Source organism: Cylas formicarius, unplaced genomic scaffold, assembly GCF_029955315.1.
Source record: "Cylas formicarius isolate icCylForm1 unplaced genomic scaffold, icCylForm1.1 PGA_scaffold_12__32_contigs__length_19106922, whole genome shotgun sequence".
Lineage (NCBI taxonomy): Eukaryota > Metazoa > Arthropoda > Insecta > Coleoptera > Brentidae > Cylas > Cylas formicarius.
In genome coordinates this window covers 12617905-12628928 of record NW_026844225.1, presented here as the reverse complement: position 1 = coordinate 12628928, position 11024 = coordinate 12617905, and positions in this window count along the sequence as shown.

The following is an 11024-nucleotide window of genomic DNA, read 5'->3' as shown; positions in this document are numbered from 1 at the left end:
TCGCGAGCATTGAAGATGCCAAGTGAGATTTTGGCGAAACGTCTGCAGGATTCCAGTCGGATGCAAGATTTGCAGGATTCCAGTCGGATGCAGGATTCCAGTCGGAGTTCAACGAGCGAACGGATGATATCCCGGAATATAGTGTCATCATATATATATATATATATATATATGTATATATATATATATATATATATATATATATATATATTATATATATATATATATATATATATATATATATTATATATATATATATATATATATATATATATATATATATATATATATATATATATATATATATTATAGTATATATATATATATATATATATATATATATATATATATATATATATATATATATATATATATATATATATATATATATATATATATATATATATATGTATATATATATATATATATATATATATATATATATATATATATATATATATATATATATATATATATATATATATATATATATATATATATATATATATATATATATATATATATATATACTAAGACTTGGAATTTCTTCTTATATCGACCGTACTAAACTTATTTGAATTCAAAGGATATCGGGTAGCGGTAGCGTGAACATCGCTTCATTCATTTACCTTAACTGTAAAGTATGGTTTTTGAGGAACTATGTGGTAGACTAATTTTTTCACTCCTGAAGAAGTCAACAAATAAATTGACGAAATATTGAGTGTTAAAGAAAAAAGGAGCTTTCTATTTTAACCACGGACCGCTACCCTTTGAATTCATATATATATATATATATATATATATATATATATATATATATATATATATATATATATAACAATTTGGTAGACAAAGTGTTGATAGATTCCAGATATATAAACGTAATAGGTAAAAAAATCTTTTTTTGATATATGTTGCTTCGTATCTAAATAAATTTAATGTCATCGACTTTTCAGCATCCTACGCCACATCTAGACCACCACACGTTTCGATTATTGGTAACTCATTTTCTTTCTTTGCCTTTCATCTGTGTATATACCAGCAAAAAACAAATTTAAAACAGTTTAAATGATTTTAAAAGGGTTTTCTTGTGTGATTTAGGTCAATCGTATTGCCCTCTCATATTATACGCCAGTTTAGTTGTGGGAAGGGGCGTAAGAGCAACTTAAACCTTTTAACAGCATTTATATCATAATTTTTCATATTTTGTACCCAGAATATTCCATGGAACTACTACAGTTGATTAACTGATCTTGCAAATCTTCTTCAATGACTATCAGTACTTAATAAAGTAATGTATCTTTTTTTTACTCGATTTTACTAGAAACTTTTGTATATATTTTTTGTCTGAATTAAAAATGTGCTGCCCGTTTTTTTGTTATGTTTCAACATTAAATTTTTAATTAACATAAAGGTCCTCAACTTTTCGTCATCCTCTAAGTTGACTGAAGCTGAAAGCACGCTTATTTTATTTCAGAAATAAAAAAATATTTCTTCAATAAAAAGTTGTTTTTTTTTTTAAATAATTGTTACCTTTATAGTTCATTTTTATAGGTTTGTTTCGGTTGAGAGTAAGAATACCATTTCATCGTCTTGATGAAGAGGTCAAACGTCACCCTTGCTCAATTTTTCCTTATTTGTGTTATTTTGTCTTCTAGTATTATATTTTTCTTCCTTTTTCTTTTTAATTCTATGTTTCGCCATTTCATTTTTTAATTATTTTTTTCCCAATAAATATCCTCTATTATTATTATTTATCACCAATAGTAATATAACATTTTAGTTGTCGCTTTGGTCGTGAGAATTACTTCTTTACCCTTCACATATTCGATCGTACTTAATTCTTTAACCTTCTCATGCACGTATTTTCATTGCACCTTTCCCTTATTCTTAACTGACTTTTTTTCTGTTCCTTTCTTCTGTGGCTTAGGCCAGTTATTTTATACACCAGTATATATTTTACTCGTAAGTTTTAATTTATTCATTGCAACTTTATTTTAACTGGTTAAACAACGATTTATTGTTAAATTCGTATTTAGGTATGAGCGTTACGCCTATGGCAAGCGGACTACGAAATTTTAAAGTAAGTGCACGCGCACATTCAAGCTCCGTCGAGTATGAAGTTTATTTGTCGTATTTCAGATCCGGCATATTCCGGGGGGGAGACGGAGACGCGCGACAGTTTTATTTTATTTTTTTTAAAAAGGCAAGGGGGCGCGTTTCACCCTCACGATTCATTCCGAGATCACCCGCACGTAATTATCAGTTATCGGCCATCCGTAAAAGCACGCGGGCATTTTAGCACCGCTTTTCTTTAAACATATTTATGTCAAAAGGCTTTCGATTTCGCAGGCACGTCAGTACCGATATTTCTCTCGTTTAATACGCCTCAGTACACTCAATTGCACGTAAGCGTTCTTCCGCGTCTTGTTTGCAAACACCAACGCCATTTTTTTTATGAAGGTGCCCATTATGAGTCGCGACGCGTCAGCTTAGCTCAATTTTACAACTTTAATTCATTTAATGCAAAACAATTGCGAAAAAATCCTTAATTTTATGCTATTAACAAATTTTTGATGAGCCGGGTGCGTTTTGCCAACCAAATTGCTTGCTCCTCTAAAATACAGAAAAAAATATATTACCCCTTTTGATGGGACATCAAGGAGTAAAAAAAATATTATCAAAAAAGCTCTTGCCGATGTTCTCCTTTAGGACGCATTATTTTGAGTTTTTCTTACAAAAGTGAAAAAAGAAACGAATTAAAAAATTGTCGAAACTAAAAGTTAGACAGTGACAATTATTTAGATGCTGCTATAAATTAGAAATCGCCACCTCATTGTAAATAAATTATTTAAAAACTATTTACTGAAAACGATCGATATCCCCGTATTTCTCATATTATAATTCGATTATTATAACGTTACTTGGAATTTGTATTAATAACTGTCGAGTTTTGGTAATTGATGGAGTGATGTTCGTTTTTTCCCTATTATTGATGATCGGGGACCAACAAGAAGTTAAAGTTAAAAAATGTACGATGTCAAGTGCGCACTGGCTCGGAAAATTCGGAGCCGTACTAAACGATTTATTATTACATATTGCGTTGTCTGGAAATACGAAAAAAACTCGAATACCAAGGTATGAGCATTTATCTTGTCTTCGTTGTATCTCGTTGATTTTGACTCAAATCTCGAGAGTGCATTGGGACAATTTTCTTAGAGCTTCCCACATTGTAATTTTTTAAATACAAGGTTTTCACATAAGCATTACATTTTTTATTTTCAAGATAATGTTGTTTTAATTACATCTAAATGAAGCATTAATAGTACCGTGGGTTGAATTTAGCTTGATAACATTTTAATTAGGTTCAACTTTTTTGTCTCTTATCTTATTCTGATTACAATGATTCACTTTATATTTAGCCTAATCGTTTTTGACAAATCGGCAAAAATAGGAAATTTTTATATGATTTCAAAGAGTATCCTAACTGACAAATAAACATATGTTTATGTTTGACATATTAGTAAACAAATGGTTGAATTTTGAAAGGAGGATATGCTTCAAGTATACTTTCTGAATAATAAAAATGGAACCGCAGCTCGTCGCCAGTATAATAGACTTTACCCAGAGCGCGGAGCTCCTTCAAAACAGATATTTCCAAGGCTGGCAAAGAAATTTGCCGAAAACGGTAACGTATTAAATGTTAAAAAGGTATGTCGGAATCATAATGTTTTTAATGAAGAACATAAGGCAAACGTATTAGTATTCTATGAAGCACATCCATTTTCCTCTATGAAGAGCCAGGTATTTCTCGGGGATCAATCCCCTCAGTTTTGAAAGAATATAAATACAATGCATTTCAATTTTGTAAAACTCAAAAACTGAGTGCAAAACAATGTCAAAGGAGGATGCAGTTTTGTTTGGATTTTTTAAATACACATAATAAGAATAATAATTTTTTGAAAAACATTTTATGGACTGCTGAAAGTTCGTTCGCTACAAGAAAGGGTTGTAATAAACAAAATACGCGATATTTGTCTCTAAAACCTAGGGGTACCAATCAATTAATGTATGGTGTGATGTCATAGATGGCCATATTTTTGGTTCGATATTTATAGATCAAAAGTTAACTGAAGATCAATATTGGCAAATCTTAGAGCACCACATAGAACAATATATAGAAGATTTACCCGTAAATACATCAGCGCTGATTATATGGCAGCAAGACGGTGCCCCTCCTCACAATATTGTCCAAGTTAAAAAATTTCTTAACATGCAATATCCCAGGGGTTCGATAGAGAACGGCGGAATTATGGATTGGCCAGCCAACAGCCCCGACTTAACTGTAATGAGTTTTTTCTTTTGGAGACACATAAAAAATAACCTGCTCAGAACTCATTGTAATAATGTCGTGGAACTTCGGCATAGGAAAATGGTGGTCACATGCAACAGTATTTAGAATTATTAAAGAGTTTTTTATTTTAGTGTGTCTTGTCAATCTTAGTGTTGTTCTACTTTAATTTGTAAATAATTATTGTTGCAGTCAGTCACAGTAAAAATTTCCTATTGTTACCGATTTGTCAAAAACGAGTTGTCCAAAATATAAAGTGTGTTACATCATTGTAATCGGAATAAGATATTCTATTAAACACATACATAATATACAGGGTGTTCCATAAAAAAAAGATGTACGCCTATATATCAGAAAATTGATAGTGTTTTGTTTTATACGTCACTTGGAAAAAAAATTGGCTGCTAACCCTACATTTTGTTTTATTGTTTATCAGGATATCTCTAAAAACAAAAAAATGCAGCCAATTAAAACGTTATCAAGATAAATTGACCGCACGGTACACTTTTCAAAACCCGATTTTAATGTCGCCCTTCTTCGTGGTTATTGCTAACTTCTGTTGAAAGTTAAAATCATTTGCTACTGTTGACGAATGGCACCTTTGAGTTTCTTTATAAAGTGGGGCTTTTTGTTTTTTGTCACCATACAGAGTCTAATCTAGCTCTCGTGGCGAAAGCTGTGATTTCCAGTTTCTTGATCGCCAAGACTTATCCGCATTCAAACTTTTTTGAGGGGTAAGCACGCCCCCACCATATAGAAACTGAAAGCTGCTATTCTTAAAGAAATCGCAAGATATCTTAATATAATTAATATCTTAAAAATAAAAAAAATATTATGGTTACGTGAAAGACTTGTTCCTTTTCCGCCATCTTGTGTATTATTGAGTAAAATCGTATTCCGAAGATAGAAATCAATACATCGACGTGTACGGCTATTCTTCAAACGTGGTTGCGATTGCTTGCGGTGTCTTCCAAGGCAATCTTCTTGGGCCATTATTTATCAACATATAAATTAAGAAAATAAAAAGCTGCTTCATCAACTGCGAAAGACTAATTTATGATTCACTGTTTAGTTCACTGTCTGAGAATAAAAGTCTATCTTACAGATTTTACTGCTAAAGTTTTTCTGAATCTTGCAAAATGTCAAACTATAACCTTTATTAGAAAACCCTCTAATTTTTGACTTTAAATGGACTTAAAAGTAATTTATGACGAAATTTTCGATAATGTAATAGTAAAAAGATCAATCCATTGCCTGGTTATATTGTCAGGCAGAGGAAAGTTTTTGCCTCAGATTTGACTCTATCAACGCTCCATAATTGGGTGACTTTTTGTCGGGAATCACATTTTGTGTCCCACAAAGACAGTTGTCCCATCACGAAATTTTTTTCCTCCATTCAGCACAAACTCAGATGAAAAGTCTACGTTAGCCAAAATGGTTTTTATGGACTTTATAACTAAAACTGTAACAAGTAGAGATCTTTAACTTCAGTCCAAGTCGTTTTTGGTTTTTCCCTTTTTTGTTGTGTTATTTATCTTTCTAGTCTGGTGTAGTTTGTTTGTTATGTTTTTGTTATCGGTTATCGGTTAGTATTTCAAATAAATTAATAAGTTATACGTTGTTTTGGGTCCTTTTCTTGACGAGCTTTATTCTACTCTTAAACCGAACCGGCACTAGTTAAATTTACACATACATATATATACATATATACACAGTGGGAAATATACCAGAAATTAACCCTTTTAATATCTTACTTTTTATAAAACTTCTGGATTCCTCCTGCGTCGGTTTTTGTTGACTCGAACTAGCTAACGTTTCGCCAATCATCCTGTTGGCTTCTTCAGAGCTTGACTGAAACTGAGTTTCCAACGCAGGAGGAATTCAGAAGTTTTATAAAAAGTATTACAGTAGAATGTGGAAGTTTCTTTGAAAAAAAAATCTTTTAATATCTTCTTTTCTCTAAATTTGCATAATATTCTCTATATCTTCAAACACAATTTCCAACTTTGCTTTTTGAATACCTTGTCCAATGACTATGACATTGTGTGTGCTCAGTTAGGTAAAACTATATTTACATTTTTTTAGAACTTTATAGCTACTTTTTTATTTTATTATCAATTAAAAACGTGGGGTGGGTGTTTATATTATTTTATTATTTTTAACACATTTGACACCTAGACGAAGATTGGAATAAAATGAAAATGAAAAATCCCCAGTCAGTTGTAATTAATTGTCACCTGCGTAATCAATTATTCAGAACCTTGTTTTGTGTTATTTCCTGTATGAAAAGTTTCGGATGCAATTTGTAAAAGATAATGGCTTCGGTCGTATAAACGAAAACACGAATTAGTACTTTTAATCGTAAAAAAAGATCTAATGACAACTTTCGTATAATTGCCGAAGAAGAAAACACATGTTAGTTTACACACAGGGTAGAAATTAAAACATTAGTTATATTATGGGTCGGTGGCAGATAAACATCTTCCGTGGACGAGCATTTCGACCCTTCGACCATTAGGCCGAAAAAAAATTGCCCACCAATTTTTGAACGTCATATTTTGTGTGAAGAGCGGCGGCGAAAGTGTGTACGATAATTATCGTTTCTTGTCATGATATCCTGTGATTGCTCGCTTATTATTAATTCTTATTAATGCCGCTTGTTGTAACGATTCTCGACTAAAATCCGAAAATATGACGTATGTATAAATCAATTTTGAGCATATGGGCCTTTACCTAGACATTTACTTTGGTTAGTAATTTTTTCATTAAGTGAGCGGGCAACTGATTGTATGCTTAGAATTGCTTTATGCCTGTACGGCATATTCATAATCGAACCGACAATTAGGTCGTGAAGCAGACCCCATTATACCGTTGTACCACCCTAATTCAATCTGTTTTATTCATACAAGATTATATTCGACAAATTTTTAATGCATGAAGACCGAGGCTTAATCTCTCTTCCGTGATGCTCTAACGTAACATACAGAACCGCATTGCGCATAAGAGTGCCCGCGGCTGTAGTACATCAATTGATAAAATATTTTAAAAATGCAAAAGTAAGTAAGTGTTCTATAACCGATCACAGTGAAATATTCAGAATGTTTCTTAAGTTCTTAGTTATAAAGGTAATAACAACTCATTTTTTGAAAAAGTTCACTTTTCGTATTGTAATTGATGGAAGTTGCAGTTGTTCAAATTAACACCGCCCTTTTTCCCAAGCAGTTGCTATTAACAAACAACGTTTAAAGAATTATTTGAGTTTAAATGTTTAAATTTTATTTTGGACACCTTACATCTTACATCACGAGTTCACATTCATATGAACCAGTTTTTTTTATCTTGAAATTAGAAATATAACTCATGTTAAGTGGTGAAATTTTAAGAACATTTTAAGAACAACGTGATTAAATCGGCTTATCTATTATAGAACGGCCTTATCATATTAACAATGATTTTTCCATAATACATTTCAGCATTAGCACGGAATTATTTCGTATAAGGTCATTTTTTTAAACGTTAAAAAGATTAAAATCTTTAACTCAGAAACTCATTTTAATTATGCAAAATTTGAGATTATAAAACTGTCTTTGCTCACTTTTTGCCTTATGTTTTTTATGTTATCTTTTAAATTTCAATTCAACACAAAACCTGGGAAGTTGAGTTTGATAAATAAAAAATTATCCACCCGAATGTGTGAGATTTTTCTGTAAATGTGGAAAAGTTTCGGTGTCTTCATTTAACTTAGTATTACACAACTTTTTGGGACACATTTACTATGGCCCGTCATCCAATGTGAACCAGGATACTATAGACTATCAGTTTAAACAGTTCATCTAAGCTTGGGCTGTTTTACCTCGGCCCTTCTTATGTTATGTAGCTTCTATCAAACGGAGTCCTAAATAAACATAATTGCCCTATATTGAGGTAACAATCCCAGGGAAAAACATCAGCAACCTCTACATAGTCGCAAGGATTCATTGGTCCCTTTTTTTTGAACATGGAATTGCAAAATTTGAGTGGCTTAAACTAAGATACTTATTGAGAGCAGGATGGGGCGACTTCTACTGCGGATCTTTCTATGCAGGTCTTTAGAAGGATGTTTCCAGAAAAGATAATATCTAAAAATAGTGATGTAGATTATACTTCCAGAAGTCCGAGCTAAACTTTCATAATTTTTTTTTCTGGGGGTTATTTAAATCAAAGATTAGTTGGAGTCAGTTGGAGCAAGCAATTAGCGATAAAATTCGAGCAATTCCGCAAGAACTGTTTAAAAGAGACACCCTATGTTGTTAAATGAAGACAATGAAAGTTCGCAGTTCTTTTAGACAGCGTGAGACTTTTATTTTATACCTTGTAATATTTTACGTTCTGTGGAAAATTAAATCCGTCCCTGTGCATCAGAATTTGTAAATAAAGGAAGATCGCAACAAGATTGATATATGTATACGCGGGAATGAATTTCCATTTTACCAAAAACATTAGTCGACCGATTGCTTGTAGTCCTTTCGGGTCGGCACAATTTGCTCAGTGTACGCGGAACGGCTGACAGACTAATCCATCATTTCGGTTGTCCGGTTCTGCACCGAGCGAATACGTCACACGCTTCTGGAGTTCATATATTCGCCGTTTTTGTCTCTAAATGAAAAGCGGTCGACCCTATTTGAAAAAGTCGATCATAAAGGGAAATCGTCGACGGATTTTCTCCTTTTTTTTTCGTGTTTTCCAAATAATTCGACTTTGATTTATTTAACGTAAGTTTAAAAAACTTAATGATGTATTTATTTCATAAATCACATCCTCGAAAACTTTGGTAAAAATACTTCCCGTGTGTGTGATAGAGTGGACTAATGGCAACATGGTAACAAAATATAACATGGAATAGCAATTTTACAACATAATATTGAGAGTATACAATATACATAAAACATAAAGCAAAATACAGAAAATATAAAGCGCTCTGTGGGCATCTGGACATACATTAAAGCTGAACGAAGATTATCACAGAAACTTCTCACCGAAAGTGGGAAGTCGCTTTATTAAAAAATCTTTGACAAAGTTTTGGACCTGTTTAACGGAAGTTGTTTTGTCTCGGGCTTAAGTTTGTTAAAAAAATGGATGCAAGTCTGAGGTTGTCCCTGCGTTTCGTAGGGGTGAACTTTATTCACATGTAAAAAAAAAATCTGTTTGATCATCGTAAGTGTAAGTTAGACATTGAACTATATAAGCGCTTGGCAGTGTTAAAGTTTTAAGCTCCAAAATTTAGATCTAAGATCCTCTCTATATTTGAAGTTTGTGGTTATTCTAAGTACCCTACGTTGTAGGCCAAAGACTCATTGAGAGTGTGGCTCCAGCTTATCAGTAAGTAAGAGTCAATGCTGTCAATAATATGTTACAATCTACAGTGACCTTTAGGCTACCTATTAGAAAAATGTTTTTTGAAATTTTTTTAGCCACTTGGTCAATTTAGTTTCAGGTCTATATGAATTCCCAAGAGTTTTGCACTTTCTTCGTTATTTACTTCGTTGATGAACCTTTGAGAGATGATTAAAGAGACTTGTTTTCCCTTCGTTGAGGTATAAGCTGTTTTTTGGAAACCAGTCCTTAGCTCTTGTTACTTTCGAAAATCGATTAAATCAAATTTTCGAAAGTATCGACGCTCGTACAAAAATTTTACATCTCGGTTACGGTAGATTCTATGGAATCGCCGTTGGTACAGAATTGATCACCGTCAAAAAAAATTTTTTTTGTCTGTTTGTCCGTTCTCCGTTCTCGTCTTTTGGTTTTTCCTGAGTAACTTTTGAACCGTTGCAGCTACAAAATTGAAATTTGCCTCCTTTTTAACCCTCCACGAGGCACATAAGCTTGTAAGAAATGGCCCTGATCCGACTCCGGTATCCATCTTTTTTTTGCGATTTTCGACTGTTTTTTGGACCTTGCTATGAAGCACGATAAGTGTCCGAAATTTGAAGCAATCGACTTCATATTTTTCACATTTGCCCCGTGACGGAACCTATTGAAAATGGTGGGGCTGGGGGGTTGGGAAGTATTCTAAAAAAATAAAAAATCGCGCGTGTAAGGGTCTACAAAAAACATCATTTTTCAAAATCTGTTTACGAGACCTAAAAAATTCTTGAACCGGAAGAAGCAGAAGATACGGCTCTATAAACCTTTATTCGTGACAATTTTTCAAAAATATACAGGATGCGCCGCAAATTCAAAAAAAACTGAAAAATGGGTCCCTCTGTTATTGAAACTTGGTTATAACTGAAACACTGTGATTCAGATCTCACTTTCTTTTATATTGCTATATTGCCTGCATAGATAGCAAAAACTTTTGTATTTAAGGTTTTCCCCTATTGTACAGGGTGTTCCCGATATTCCGTGCTAAATGAGAAATGTGTTATGTGTCCTAAATTTGCAGATATCAAATTCAAATTTAGCAGAGAAGTAAAAGTCCGTGTCCACATTTAAACTGTAGAAATTGGGGCAATCAAATATTACCAAGTATTTTTTAGATATATTTGAATTTTTTTTTTTTTTGGTAATTTTAGCTTCCAGAAAAATATGTTTTCTTCCATATTCGTTCATCCAGTTGGCAAAATTCTTTAACCGGCAGACGCACAAGATCCAGTGCAATAACATTTATTTCAGGCATTTTTTCGATTATATACAG